The sequence below is a fragment of the Pinus tabuliformis genome, chromosome X (assembly GCF_031772625.1).
Source record: "Pinus tabuliformis cultivar Carrire ecotype Pingquan chromosome X, CPIR1, whole genome shotgun sequence".
NCBI classification, from domain to species: Eukaryota; Viridiplantae; Streptophyta; class Pinopsida; order Pinales; family Pinaceae; genus Pinus; species Pinus tabuliformis.
In genome coordinates, this window is record NC_142308.1 from 213769922 (window position 1) to 213785073 (window position 15152).

The following is a 15152-nucleotide window of genomic DNA, read 5'->3' on the forward strand; positions in this document are numbered from 1 at the left end:
AACAGAGTTGGGGGTATTTGTGGGGTACCTTGATACACCTCACAACTATCAGGTGTACTTGCCTACCAGTCGGAGGACAGTGCTTCCTGAGATCTCAATTTTGATGAGCAGAAGGCCATGTGAGTTTTCCTTGAGAGGAAGCTCCAACTACACACTATGGAGTAATTGTTGGCTCCTAAGGAGGAGAAGCCTCAGACTGATGTGGAGCAGCCATATGCAAAGGTTACATGAGTGGAGACATCCACTCAAGCAGAGTCTTCGGAAGATGGATTGAAGCGCACAAGAGAAGCTAATAGATTGTTGGAGGATGTGACAGAGAATGTGGGAGCACCATCTTCTCAGGGCACATAGAGGAGGTCACCTGAGAGGTATACTAGATACATGGCCCTTGATGGGGAATGTGTTGAGACTAGGCCATCTTCCTTTGAGGAAGTAGTGCAGCAACTGATTTGGGTTGATGCTATGGTGGAGGAGTATGACTCCATAGTTCGTAACAGTGTTTGGGATGTGGTTGTGAGACCGAAGAACAAGTCAGTTGTGAGTTCTCATTGGCTTTACAAGGTAAAGAAAGTTGCTGATGGTAGTGTGGAGAAGCATAAGGCAAGATTTGTTTCCAATGGCTTTTCACAAGTCGAGAGGATCATGTTGCTGCAATCAATTTCCACAGAGGAGCAAGATGCTGACATTTTGAGAAAGGCACTATCAAAGTGTAAATTTGTGTTCCATAGAGACAGGATCGAGGTGGCAGATAAAACCTTTCTTATTGAGAGGGAGTGTTGAAATATGGCAACAAGAATATTCCAATTTAATTTGTCCTTGAATTAAATTGTGAATTAAAACTGAATTTAGTCTTTACAACCACTTCAAAATAATTAATTAATTAATTTTAAATTAATTTAGTTCGAGAAATTCATGTTAGAAGTCTTTTTGAAGTCATGCGAGAGTTATCCCTTAAATTAAGGAGATAATATTGAGTTATATTTGAGTTGTAATTAGTTAACTTAGTTTACTGAGTTAAGTCCAGTTAAATTAGTTCCGAACTGTTTGAGGAATTAGTAGTGAATTAACAATAAGTTGATGCATGCATGCACTCAACTAGTGCTATTCCAGTTAACTGAAGATTCCCTCATTAGAAACTCATGCATGTCTATTATGAGAAAGACCCAGTTGAGATTAAACTCAAGGATAATGTACTATCAGTTGCATGTTTTTTTTCTCAAAGAGAAAACTCATGCATGTAGTCAAGGATTTAATCCTTGAGGATTACGCAGTTTTGGAAGACATCATCCACTTGGTTGAAGGAAAATCATCCACAAGGAACAACGCAAGGAAATAGGATCTTGGAGGGCAGAGAGGAAGGTTGGAGAGAAGCCAAGATTACCTGTGAGCATCTATGAGGATAGTACTGAGAGCTTGCTAGCTGTGAGAGCGAAGGCTTCGTATAATTCCTATGTATTTCCACCATGTATGATAATACAATAGTCTGGGGTTTTTAGCTGAGGCTTTCCCAAAGTATTTTCATGTGTATTGTGCCATTGATTATTCCTTTTCTAGATATATTGTTCAACTTGATCTTTAAGCTTCCGTAAAATTGATAGTAGAATTAGGTTATAGTATTCTGCTTTGATTTATATTGCATTATCGGGTTAACCTACCTTAGATTTTCTACATGGTATCAGAGCCGAATTTGTAGAAATTTTCTACATGGTATCGAAGCTGTGAATAGCATACTGAGAAGGGAATTCGAAGTTTGAAGTTTGGGGTTGCAGGTGCAAATCGAATTCATATCATACTTCAAGGTTGGCCAATGGCGTTCTATGGCTTGAGACTCGAGTATGACTTGGAAGGTAGCTTGAATTACATAGCATGGAAAGATAGAAAATGGAGGCTATATTAGAAGACAATGGCTTGAAGTAATTCCTTGATATAGAAATCCCAAAGCCAGCTTCAACTAATGCACAAGAGTTGGCTGAGTGGAAGAAGTGTGTGGCAAAGGTGAGAGGGATCATCCTTGACAGAGTTTGAGACCATATTGTCTTGAGTCTCCATGGGAAGGATACTCCAATTTCAATGTGGAAGACATTGAAGGACCTCTACCAGAATAGTAGTGACCAGAGGAAATTGGCATTCAAGGATAATCTTCGAAGAATCAAGATGGAGAAGGGTGATACTATTTCCACATATATGAACAAGCTCACCACCTGCAGAGATGAGCTTGACAGTGTGGGAATAACTACTGCCGATGATGATATGGTGAGACTCTCTCTCCTTGGCCTTCCAAAAAGTTAGAATAGCTACGAGGACTCTATGAATAGAAGGGAGAAACTGTCGGATTGGGAATGACTGTGGTCAGATCTAATGCAGGAGGGGATCAGGAGGAGCACACAAGATGGTTCTTCATCCAAGAATGATGATGAATAAAATTTGGCCTTAGAAAGTAAGGAAAGGAAAGAGAAGGGGAAGGCTTCCCATTTCAAATCAAATTCTTCTCATGGAGGGAAGAAGTGTGGCATGTCTAAAGTAAGATGCTTTAATTGTCACAATATGGATCATTATGCGACTAATTTCCCATCGAAGAAGTCCAAGAAGGGATCCTCGAAAGGATGAGAAGGTGAGGCATTAGCCTCTCATTTCGAAATGGACTTTACCCTCATTGCATGCATGGTGTCATCAATGAATTGTTGTGTCTGGTATCTTGACAGTGGAGCCTCATTCCACATGATTGGTGATAAAAATTTATTTAGTGCCTTGGTGGAGAAAGACCTCAAGATGCGCATAGAGATGGGCGACGACAGAAGGTATAGTGTTTCAAGAGTGGGAACAGTTGCTTTTCAGAGGGAGCATGCAACTCCTCTCACCTTGACAGATGTGATGTATGTGCCTAGACTGAAAAAGAACTTGGTATCAATCACAATGTTGGAGGACAAAGGCTACAATGTTGTCTTCAGTAAAGGAAAAGTGTTCCTAAGATACATAGCCATGGGTCAGACCAAGAGGATAGGGATTCGGGTGAAGAATCTCTATAAACTAGAGGTAGATGATTGTGAAGCGTTGAGTACGAAAGTAGAATTGGTGCAAAGCCAAGACATTGGGGGGTTATCACACAGGCAGTTGGGCCATTTTCATTGTGGGGCTTTGAAGATAATGCAACAGATATCTACAAGACTCCCCAAAGTTAAACTTGAGAAAGTTGACACATGCAAAGGTTGTACCTTGGCAAAGTACACCAAGTCTTCCTTTCATGATTGAGACAATCGAGTAGAGGCTATCTCAGAGCAAGTTCATACTAATTTGTGTGGACCATTCTCGACGACATCCACAATGAAGCAAAGGTATTATGTGAATTTCATTTATGACTATTCTCATAAATGTTGGATTTATTTCATGCAAAAGAAGGACTAAACCTTCATAAAGTTTTGTGAATTCAAAGATTTGGTCGAGAAAGAGTTGGGGAAGAAGATCAAGGCCTTGAGAAGTGACAATGATGGAAAATATGTCTCTTAAGATTTTAAGGACTTTTGTGCAGTGGAAGGAATTAAACAATAGTTGACGACACATCCTAACCCACAACAGAATGGGGTGGCTGAGAGGAAGAATAGAACTATTATAGGAGCAACACGGGCAATGCTGCATGACCAAGGCTTACCACTTCACTTTTGGGATGAGGCACGAAACACAACAGTCTATTTGTAGAATAAAAGCTTGCATCAAATGCTTGGGATGAAGACAGTAGAGGAAGCTTTCTCCTGTAAGAGACCAGATGTGGGTCACTTCAGGATCTTTAGCTCATCGGTATATTACCATGCGACAAAGGATGCACAGAAGAAGCTTGAGCCGACAACGGAATTGGGGATATTTGTGGGGTACACTAATACACCTCATAACTATCGGGTGTACTTGCCTACCAATCGGAGGACAGTGGTTCGTAGAGATCTCAAGTTTGATGAGAAGAAGGCCGTGTGAGTTTCCCTTGAGAGGGAGCTCCAACTACAGACTGTGGGGGAACTATTGGCTCCTAAGGAGGAGGAGCCTCAGACTGATGCGAAGCAAACGCATGCAGAGGTTCCAAGAATGTACACATCCACTCAAGAAGAGTTTTCCAGAGATGGACAGAAGCACACAAGAGATGGTGACAAATTGTTGGAGGATGCAAGAGAGAATGTGAGAACACCATCTCCTCAGCACAGATAGAGGAGGTCACCTGAGAGGTACACTAGATACATGGCCGTTGATGGGGAATGTGTTGAGAGGGAGCCATCTTCCTTTGAGGAAGTAGTGCAGTAGCCGATTTGGGTTGATGCGATGGTGGAGGAGTATGACTCCATAGTTCATAACAGTGTTTGGGACGTGATTCTGAGACCAGAGAACAAGTCAGTTGTGAGTTCCTGTTGGATTTACAACGTAAAGCAAGATGTTGATGGTAGTGTGGAGAAGCATAAGGAAAGATTTGTTTCCCGTGGCTTTTCACAGGTCGAGAGGATCATGTTGTTGTAATATATTTCGATAGAGGAGCAAGATGCTGACATTTTGACAAAGGCATTGTCAAAGTGCAAATTCGAGTTCTATAGAGACAAGATTGGTGTGGCAGATAATCTCTTTCTTGTTTAGAGGGAGTGTCGAAATATGGCAACAAGAATATTCCAATTCAATGTTTCCTTGAATTAAATTGTGAATTAAAATTGAATTTAGTCTTAACAGCTACTTGGAAATAATTAATTTATTTATTTTAAATTAACTAGTTGGAGAAATTCAAGTTAGAAGTCTTTCTGAAGTCATGCAAGAGTTATCCCCTAAATTAAGGAGATAAGATTGAGTTATATTTGAGTTGTAATTAGTTAACTTAGTTTACTGAGTTAAGTCCAGTTAAATTAGTTCCAAACTGTTTGAGGAATTAATAGTGAGTTAACAGTTAGTTGATGCATGCATGCACTCAACTAGTGCTACTCCAGTTAACTGAAGATTCCCTCATCAAAAGCTCATGCATGTCTATTTTGAGAAAGACCCAGTTGAGATTAAATTCAAGGACAGTGTACTATCAATTGCATGTTTTTTCTCAAAGATTAAACTCATGCATGCAGTCAAGGATTTAATCCTTGAGGATTGCGGAGTTTTGGAAGACATCATCCACTTGGTTGAAGGAAAATCATCCACGAGGAACAACACAAGGAAATAGGAGCTTGGAGGGTAGAGTGGAAGGTCGGAGAGAAGTCAAGATTGTCTACGAGCATCTTTGAGGATTATACTGAGAACTGGCTAGCTGTGAGAGCTAAGCCTTTGCATAATTCCTATGTATTTCCACCATGTATGATATTACAATAGTGTGGGTTTTTTAGCGGAGGCTTTCCCCAAAGTATTTTCATGTGTATTGTGCCATTGATTCTTCTTCTTCTTGTTATATTTTTCCTCTCGATCTTTAAGCTTCCACAAAATTGATAGTAGAATTAGGTTATAGTATTCTGCTTTGATTTATATTGCATTATCAGGTTAACCTACCTCAAATTTTCTACAGGATCAATGATAGAACTGCCACTATTTTGGAAGTTAAGAAAGTCTTGACAAAGAGGAACCTTATTGATGAGTTGGAAGAAAGATGTGAAACCTTGGAGCTGCAAGTAAACAGGTTCACTAATAGAATTGAAACATTGATCCAGAAGGGACTGCCCAACATTTATGTAATAAATGAGAAATTAACCACCTATGAAGACTATGTCCTGAAGGTGAAAGAAATGGCCAGAAGCAGTATCAATGTTAGTGTAATAAAGGGTAGTATGACATCAAGGGAATTTTTGGAAACCATATCAAATGATTTTTACATACAGAATGAGGTAAAACACATTTTTACTGTGAAGCCGACTTTTGCCAAATACATAGAGGTAGATGAAATTTACTGCAGGGTAACAAAATTGACCATACCAGATGAAATGAGACGGGAAGAACTAGTCAATTTACTGGATTAAAATGGTAATTTTGGAGTAGTAAGATAGTGTCCAATACATCAGCCAACACGACAGTCAGTTCAACAAATTAGCACAGTTTCGGGTTGACTCAGCAACCGAAACCATCAAAACAGGTCTACCTTTATTTTCAGCTGTCTACGTGGCCTATTTGTTTATGAGGATTAGATCATATTTTTTGTAATTAGGCTAATAATACACTGATGGTTTGACAGTGATTTTGTAAAGGATTTATGTAATTTTTAGTATAAATACTTCACTTTTTGAAGTATTAAGGATTGATTTCCGAAATGTAATTTCTTCTACATATTGTATTTTTCAAAGTACTGGAGCATCAATAATATAGGGACCTTTCACAGGATTCATGTGGTGTACTAAATGGTGGTGTGTTCCTTTTGTTTATTTGTTTAAACGTTGTTTTTCTTTCTTTGTTATTCTAAAAATCTAAATTAGTCAACAAAAACTGTGATAAATAGGATTTGTTAGTTTGAGCACCCTATTTTGGCTGTTGGTAATTTTAATGTTTTCCACTAAATTCAAATCAAGGAATTCTTAATTACTCCTTGGTTTCTACTGAACCTTACACTTCTACCATTCCACAATTCATTCAATTTCTGAAAAGATCCAAACAGTGCAACCTAGCTTGCCCTGTGAGAACTCCTCTAAAATTTGATGCCAAATCTAGCTTAATTTATAAACTCCATAGCCCAATGGAATTATAACACTCAAATAAACCAAACCAATCAAATCAAAACAACCAAGTACAATCATAACTAGACTAAAACTCATATGAAAATGAAGCTAAATTAAACATAGAGATCCCTCTATGAAGCTGGCAGGGCTACATTCCAGCTTCCAAAGTGGTTTTGATGTTGTCCAATGTGTTTACTCTCTCAACCTCAAAAATACAGAATGAAAACACTTTACATAGTAGTTTTAATAGTGTGAATGGACATGTCTCTTGCCCATGGCTGACTTGACTTGGAGGGAAGCCAAGTTGTCACTTTTTGAGCCAAATTTTTCATTTCAAAAAATCAAACTTACATCTTTTAAAAGTTGCAATGAAACTTTGACTTGATATAAATTTGTTTTGAATCAAAGATTTATAGATATGATTTACAATGGAAAAAAATATAATTAAATCAAGTGACCAAATTTACATTATCTAGACTGACCATAGTTACAAATTCAACACTTAAGAGATCACACTTTTAAAAATAATGATTTTTTTTCATGTGTAGGTCATGAAGGCCACGAGGGAAGACAATCATCCTAAACTATCATGGAAGAAGAGTAGAATATAGAATACCCTTTTGGAGATAGAGGAAACAATATATGTTTAAGAGGAGCATCTCTATATTTGGGTGAGATAGATGATGGACAAAGTTTACGTGCAATACTCATGGAGCATGATAAAGAAACTAAGTTATTGGAAGAAATATAGCCAGAGTTCAAGGGAGAAGAATGGATGAGGGAGGATGAAGATTATATGGTTTTTGCGATCCTAATTCAAAATAGTTTTGTTGATTTGTGTGAGGAGTTAATGATCCCGATTTAAATAGGAACACAACAAATTACAGAGATAACCATAAACACAAAGATGCAATGGAAATAATACTTCATTTCATAAATGCAAAATACTGAGATATGCTTACAAATAGAAAATGGAAATAAACAGCTAGGTCGATGGTAGCTTATCCCTGAGAAGAGATGTGGTGGCTACATGCCTCTGAATTGTGTTACAATGAGGCTCGAAGGCCTATTTATTATTGAGAAACAATGGAAAACCCTAAACATCCAAAAACCTAACCCTAGAAGATGAAACGACAAACTGTGGGCCCCGTTTGGGTAAATTGGTACATCAACTTCCCGGGGTCGTAACTTTGGCATACAATCTCCATTTGACACGTACAATATCTCATTAGAAAGATCTATCCAAGAACTACAACTTTGGGAAGAGAAACATCAGTCCATGGACCCATGTTACTCCTAGTTTTCCCAAAAAACATCGTTTAGGGCCTCAAAACAACTCCAGAAGTTTAGGACCTAAAAAACTGCTAAAAATAGTAAACTGTACTACAATTAAGGAAGTTGAAAAGCTAAAAGAAACAATGGTGGGGGTCCAAGTGGACTTGGTGGGTGGCCACCAATATCCACCTGGATCATTCCTCTCCCCTTAGGAAGTAATGGTCCCCATTGCGTTGAGTTCCTCCATGAGATGAGGAAACTTCTGCTGAACTTGGTCCCTGGTGAGCCACTTGCCCTAGTGAAGGAGTTGGCCTGCTTTGACAACTCGATACAGTTGGATGTTCTGTTGGCGAGTATGCTTGATTTGTGTGTCCATGATCTGATCAGTTTTAGCTTGTTCCATGCAATCTAGATTTAACTCTATGGGTGTCAGCTATTCTGTAATGTCAGATGTGTCTAGTAATGGTGGAAAGTATGGCCGAAGGCGGTCCACATTGAACACTGGGTGCAAGCCAAGGAATGGTGGAATTCTGAGCTCAAATGCATTGTCTCCCACAACCTTGGTAATGGTGTAAGGACCATATCAAAGTGGTCTGAGTTTCTGATAGGCTCTAGTAAGGCGTTCGTTTTGCAAATGCAACCAGACTTTGTCGCCCACTTGAAACTTGTGTGGCACGCGATGTTGATCATGTCGCTGCTTGTACTTGGCATTTTATTTCTCCAAAATGTCATGGACTTGCTGGCGAATATGTTGGATGTGCTCAATGAATTTGTTTGCCTTATTTGTTTTGGACTAGAAATGAGCCGAATCCACGTGAGTAGCTGCAAATGGCATGGCCACATCAATGGGACATAGTGGCTGGAATCCCAAGCCCACCTGAAAAGGGCTGTGGCTAGTCGAGTTATGGAGAGCCCGGTTGTAGCTGTGTTGAACATAGGGGAGGCTCTCATCCCATGTGCGTGGATGCTTTGAGTTGTACATGCGCAAAATGTGTACAATCATCTTGTTGACAACCTTTGTCTGGCCATGAGTTTGAGGATGGAAGGTTGTGGACTTAATGAGTTTGGTGTCTAGAATTGACTAGAGATTGGACCAAAAAGTATTAAGGAACTTGTTATCCCGATCTGAGATGATAGACTATGGGATCCCAAAGTGCACCCACACCCATTCAAATAAGAGTTTAATAGTAGCTTCTGCTGTGATATTCTTCTTGCAGGTTGCCATAATGGCCATCTTCGAGAACCTGTCGACGACCACAAAAACAAAGTTGTTTCCATGCTTAGTGGAAGGAAGGCTTGACATGTAATCCATGGAGATGGATTCCCAAGGTTGACTAGGGGTAGGCAACGGGGTATAGAGGCCTTGCTTCTTGCCTGTTGGTTTGGCAATGGTGCAGGCAATACATGATTTGATTTACTTCCTGACATCCTATTGAAGATTCGGCCAGTAGAAATACTTTTGTAGTACTGCCACCGTTTTCTCGACCCCAAAATGCCCAGTAGCTTGATTGTAGTGTGCTTCCCAAATCATCTTGGCACGCTCGCTTGAAGAAACGCAAAGGTGACCCAGGTGGCATAACAGGGCATCTTGGAGGTGAAAATCTAGAACATGCCGACCCTCCAAGAGTGTCTGGTATGTGTGGCAAAAGCCTGGGTTGCTTTTGTAGAGAAGTGACCAATCAGAAGTCTCATGCCCACAAGAGTTTAGCATGGTGGTTCATGTCATGATCGATGGTCGACTGAGGCAATCTGCAACGTTATTGTTGTTGCCCTTCTTATACTTTATATTCAAATGGAACTGTTGCAAGTATGTGGACCACTTCTGATGGCAATCATTCTGTAATTTCCCTTGGGTCTGTATGAACTGAAGGGGTTAGTGGTCTGTGTGGATGACCATTTCTTTCCCCAAAATGTAATGTTTCCATTGTTGGCAGGCCTACATAATGGAATACATCTCTTTGTCATAAGTGGGATACTTCCGGACTGTGTCTGAAAGTGTCTCACTATGATATGCCACTGGATGCCCGTGTTGAGTAAGGACTGCCCCAATAGCATAGTTAGAGGCATTTGTCTTGACCTCAAATGGTTGTTGCAAGTCTGGCAATGCGAGCACTAGTGTTGAGCAAAGGCGGTCTTTCAACTCTTTGAATGCCTTCTGTTGAGATTTAGACCAAAAGAATTTTTCTTTCTCTCCTCCCTTGGTGACTTAACTCAAGGGCCAAGTGATATGATAAAATCCCAACACGAACTTGTGATAGAAGTTGGCAAGACCTAGAAAGCTGCGGAGCTCCGTTAGAGTGGTTAGAGAAGGCCAATCCCGAATGACTTGGATCTTGGCTGGATCCACATGCACCCCCTGTTCATCAATAATGTATCCCAAATACTAAACCTGGGTCATGCCAAAAGTGCATTTCTCTAAATTGGCACATAACTTGTGTTGCCGCAATGTTTGGAGAACCTGTTGGATGTGCTGGAGGTGCTCTTCCCAACTCTGGCTGAAGATCAGGATGTCATCCAAGTATACCACTACAAATGAGTTGGTGAATGGCCGCAAGATGCCATCCATTAGCCTCATGAAGGTTGCAGGAGCATTCGTCAATCTCAAAGGCACAACCAACCATTCGAAAAGGCCCTCCTTGGCTTTGAAGGTAGTCTTCCACACATCGGCGGGTTCGATTGGTACCTGGTGATATCCTGACTTCAAACCGATCTTGCTGAAATATTTTGCCCCCTTCAGTTGGTCCAGGAGGTCATCAATCCATGGGATCAGCTACCTATTATGGACAGTGATCTTGTTCAGTGCCCGATAGTCGATACGGAGTCTCCAAGTCCCATCCTTCTTCTATACCAACATGATCGGGCTCCCACAGGGTGATGAACTTAGACGGATGTGACCTTTCTATAGCAACTCCTGAATCTGCCTCTTGATTTCATCATTCTCAAGAACAGAGTGCCAATAGATTGGTCCATTAGGTAGCATCGCACCTGGGGTCAAATCGATGGAGTGCTTGACTTGACAGTGCAGAGGAACCCCTGCGGGGGAGGTGAAGATGTCCTCATACTCCTCCACGACCTTGTCCATTTGTAGTTGTCGTGCGAAGGGGCCCTGTCTAGAGGTCATGACCATTGTCTTCTTCTTTCCTTGAGGGCATATCATCAGGAAAAAAAATTCCCGGCTTTGGAAATGAGCTTATTGCATTGTTTTGTAGTAACCAAAGAGATGGCAGTAGGTGGTGCTACCTCCGGTATCTTGTACAACTTGTTTCCAAAAGTAATAATAACAGTGTGGGACCTTGATTCATACACAACATGTCGCTTCCACAAGTATGGTTGTCCTAGTAATACATCGCAACCTTCAATGGGAGCAATGTCACAGAATACCTCATCCATGAAGGGCTTGATGTTGTATGGAAGGCGACATTACTAGCTCACACGAAGATCCCGTCCTTAGTGAAGCCACCCGATGGTGTATGTTTATGGATGTGTTGTGGTCAATAAGCCCAGCCACTTCATGAACTCTGCCAAAATGAGGTTATTTTAGCTCCCACTGTCGACAATGAACTGTAGCGAGGATCCCTTTACCCACATCTGGGAGTGGAAGAGACGCTCCTCCTCCTCTGGATCTTCAGGTTCCTCCTTCTGGATCTTCATGGTGGCAATGGTGGCATTGGGCTCTGCATCGATAATCTACTTCCCTTTTTCATTCCCCTTATCAGGTTCTGAAATCTTTAGCTCAGCCGCCAGTGACTACTTGGCCCGACACTCACTTGTGTTGTGAGTGGAGCTCTTATGGAACTCACACCATTTTCCCGTGTCCTTTTTCAACTTCGCGGCGTTGTTCTTTGCTTGCAGCTTTGGTGGGTTGTCTTGGGCCACCCCACCTTGGCTTTGTCCTTTGTTCTGTGGTTTGAGGGCACCTTTCCCTTGCTTTGGATTTGCAGATCCAAAGTCCCGCTTCTTCTGTTTAAAATTTTTCTTGACCTTGACGGCATATCGGTATGTCGTGCCGAGCGAGGAGATGTTCAAGAATTCTATTTCTTCTCGGATGTACTTGTGCAGGCAGCCGCGGTATTTGAGTATCAAATGCTGCTTCGAATCCTTGATACCCAACTTTGTGTGAAGGGTATGGAAAATATTGGTAAACTCCAACACGTCTTGGTCCCTTCCCTGTCGTAGCATGGTCCACTTTAGGTATTGATCCTCATAGTTTCTGACAGGGTAGTACTGCTCCTTGATGACATCCCAGAATGAATTCCAGATGGGTGCAGCTAAAAATAGTGAGTTGGTACTTTCATCCTTCTACTCGTAGTAGGTGTCCCACCAGTCCTTGATGTGGGGGGTTACTTTGAGAAGAGCGAAAATAATCTTTTCTCGACTGGAAAAATCATGAACAGAAAAATAACCCTCTAGCAAGTTTAACCATTTATCAATGGCATTTTCATCTATCTGACCCTCGAATATGGGTATTTAAAAATTAACTTGTATCTTAAACAATGTGGCGTTTCCAGAGTAGCTGTGGGAAGCTGATGCGTCGCCCTTGGGTAGCTGCTGAAGGATCTAGGCAAAGTTGTCCATCATCGTGTTCCTTTGTCGCTCGAGGGCTTCTTCGAGCAAGATTTTGATAGGATTTCCTACTCCCTCGTCTTTCTTCTCATTCGCCATGGGAGGCCATCAGGTTTTGCAAGGCTGGTCTTACAAAGGTTCGACCAATTCAAGCCCTAACTCCTTATATCCTGACCTCGTTAGGGACATGCAAAGAAAAACAGAGAAAAAGTAGACCGCTCTGATACCACTGATCTGGATTTAAAAAATAACGCAACAAATTACAGAGATAAACATAAACACAAAGATGCAGTGGAAGTAATACTTCATTTCATAAATGTAAAATACTGAGATATGCTTACAAATAGAAAATGGAAATAAACAGCTAGGGCGATGGTACCTTATCTCTGAGAAGAGATGTGGTGGCTACATGCCTTTGAACTATGTTACAATGAGGCTCGAAGGCCTATTTATTGTTGAGAAACAATGGAAAGCCCTAAACATCCAAAAACCTAACCCTAGAAGATGAAACACCAAACTGTGGGCCCCGTTTGGGTAAATTGGTACATCAACTTCCCGGGGTCGTAACTTTGGCATACAATCTATGTTTGATGCATACAATATCTCATTAAAAATATCTATCCAAGAACTACAACTTTGGGAAGAGAAACATCATTCCATGGACCCATGTTGCTCCCAGTTTTCCCAAAAAATGTCATTTGCGGCATCAAAACAGCTCCAGAAGTTTAGGACCCGAAAAACTGCTAAAAATAGTAAACTGTTCTACAATTAAGGAAGCTGAAAAGCTGAAAGAAACAATGGTGGGGGTCTAAGTGGACTTGGCAGGTGGCCACCAATATCCACCTGGATCAGTTAAGTTCTCTAGAATAAAGGATAATGGATCTAACGATGTATATTCAACATGAAAAATTGGAAGTGGAGAAAGGAGCAAATGAGAAGTATGCCTAGAAAACTAAGAAAGAGACATGTGAACCAACATCAGGTAAGAGTTTTGCAACTCTTAAGAAAGTAGAATATTGTGAAAGGAGAATACATGAGAGTCTCATGAAATGAGAGAAAGGTTTAGATCAACTTGGAGGTATGAGAATAAATGAGGCTGGAGAGCCTTATAATTTTAAATATGATATTTTTTGAATGATTACAAGTCTTAGAGATGAAAAAAAAGGATAATTATATACAACTATCATAAGGAATGAGGAGGATAAATAAATACCTACCTAAGGCATGAAAGGAAGACATAGTTTGAAATCTATCATGGGAGAGGTTGAGACAACCATGTCTCATAAAAGACACCAAAATGAGGAATTCTTGAAGAAGACAACATAAGGGACTAGAAGGCCTCATGTTTCCAAAATTGGCATACTATACGTGCATGCATATTTTGCAGTACCCAAGGTTGAGTTGATCATCCAAAAGAATGGGGAGCAAGAAAATTTTCCTGAAGGAGACTGAAATTGGCTAGTTAAAGACAAACACAACTAGAAAGTCTTAGGTTAGTTGAGGGATAATGTGACCAATATATTGAGTAAATGCACACCTTGGTGTAATAATATAGTTTGTTGGATATAAAAATGTAGTTTGTGGAGGCATCACAAAGGGGACAACCAAACAATGGAACCCAACCATTATGGAGTTTTTGGAAGAAAATTATGATGGAATAACTATTGGGATTTTGGAAGGAGGGAAAGAAATGATGCCAAGGGAAGGAAATGAAGGGAAGCATGAGACAAATATACCTCATGAAAGTAAATATTTATTTCACTTTCATCCAAGGAGCAAGGAGTAGAAATCTATATTGAAAGGAAACTGAAAACTTGCAATTAACGAAATTGTAATTTTTTTTTGGACGGTGATGGAGAAGGAGAATGGATGGTAGTTGAATCCATTAATTTTTTGAAGGTGTTTTTCCAAAATAGTTTAGCCAAGAAGGGAATGAGTCGGCCACCGAAGTAGAGGAATTGGGGACCCTAATGAGAGAGAGGTACCAGAGAAATGTTATAAAGAATGTGAGCAAGTCGTTAGCTATAGCATAAGGTTGACTAAAAGATGTTTCCTCAACAAAGTATGTGGGAAGTAGCAGTAAAACCAAACATGGGTTCTCGAAAAATTAAATACAAATGCAAGACAATCCGGTGAGTGAGCTAATAGTAAAAAAAAATGGAGTTTTGGATGACAAAGGAATGTGGTAGTTGAATATATATGAACATGCAGTCATATATTTTTTCCTCCTAGGGAGTATGATGTAGGGGCATCAACCCCTAAGAAAATCATTTTTCCTTGACCTAAAGGGACCATAGAAATTTGCCAATGTAAATTTATATAAAGTATAAATTTAGAAATTTTAATTTAATTCCAAGTGTCTTCTGTTGGAAACTAGATCACTACTAGGAGGACGGAGGGGTGAATCAATAGTGAAGGCACTTATAAATATTTCTCCAAATAATTATCCTTTAACCATGCATAAACTGAAACACAAAAGTAGAGATCAGAGCATCAAACATAAACATGAAACCATGAAAGAAATAAACACAATGGAAACAAATATTTATGTTGTAAAACTCTCTCCAAGGCAAGCAGCCACCCCCTGCTACTGTGCTGCTCAAATATTCTATTAGTGAAGAAAATTATTTACATAGATATATAAATGGCTACTATAAAATGGAGACT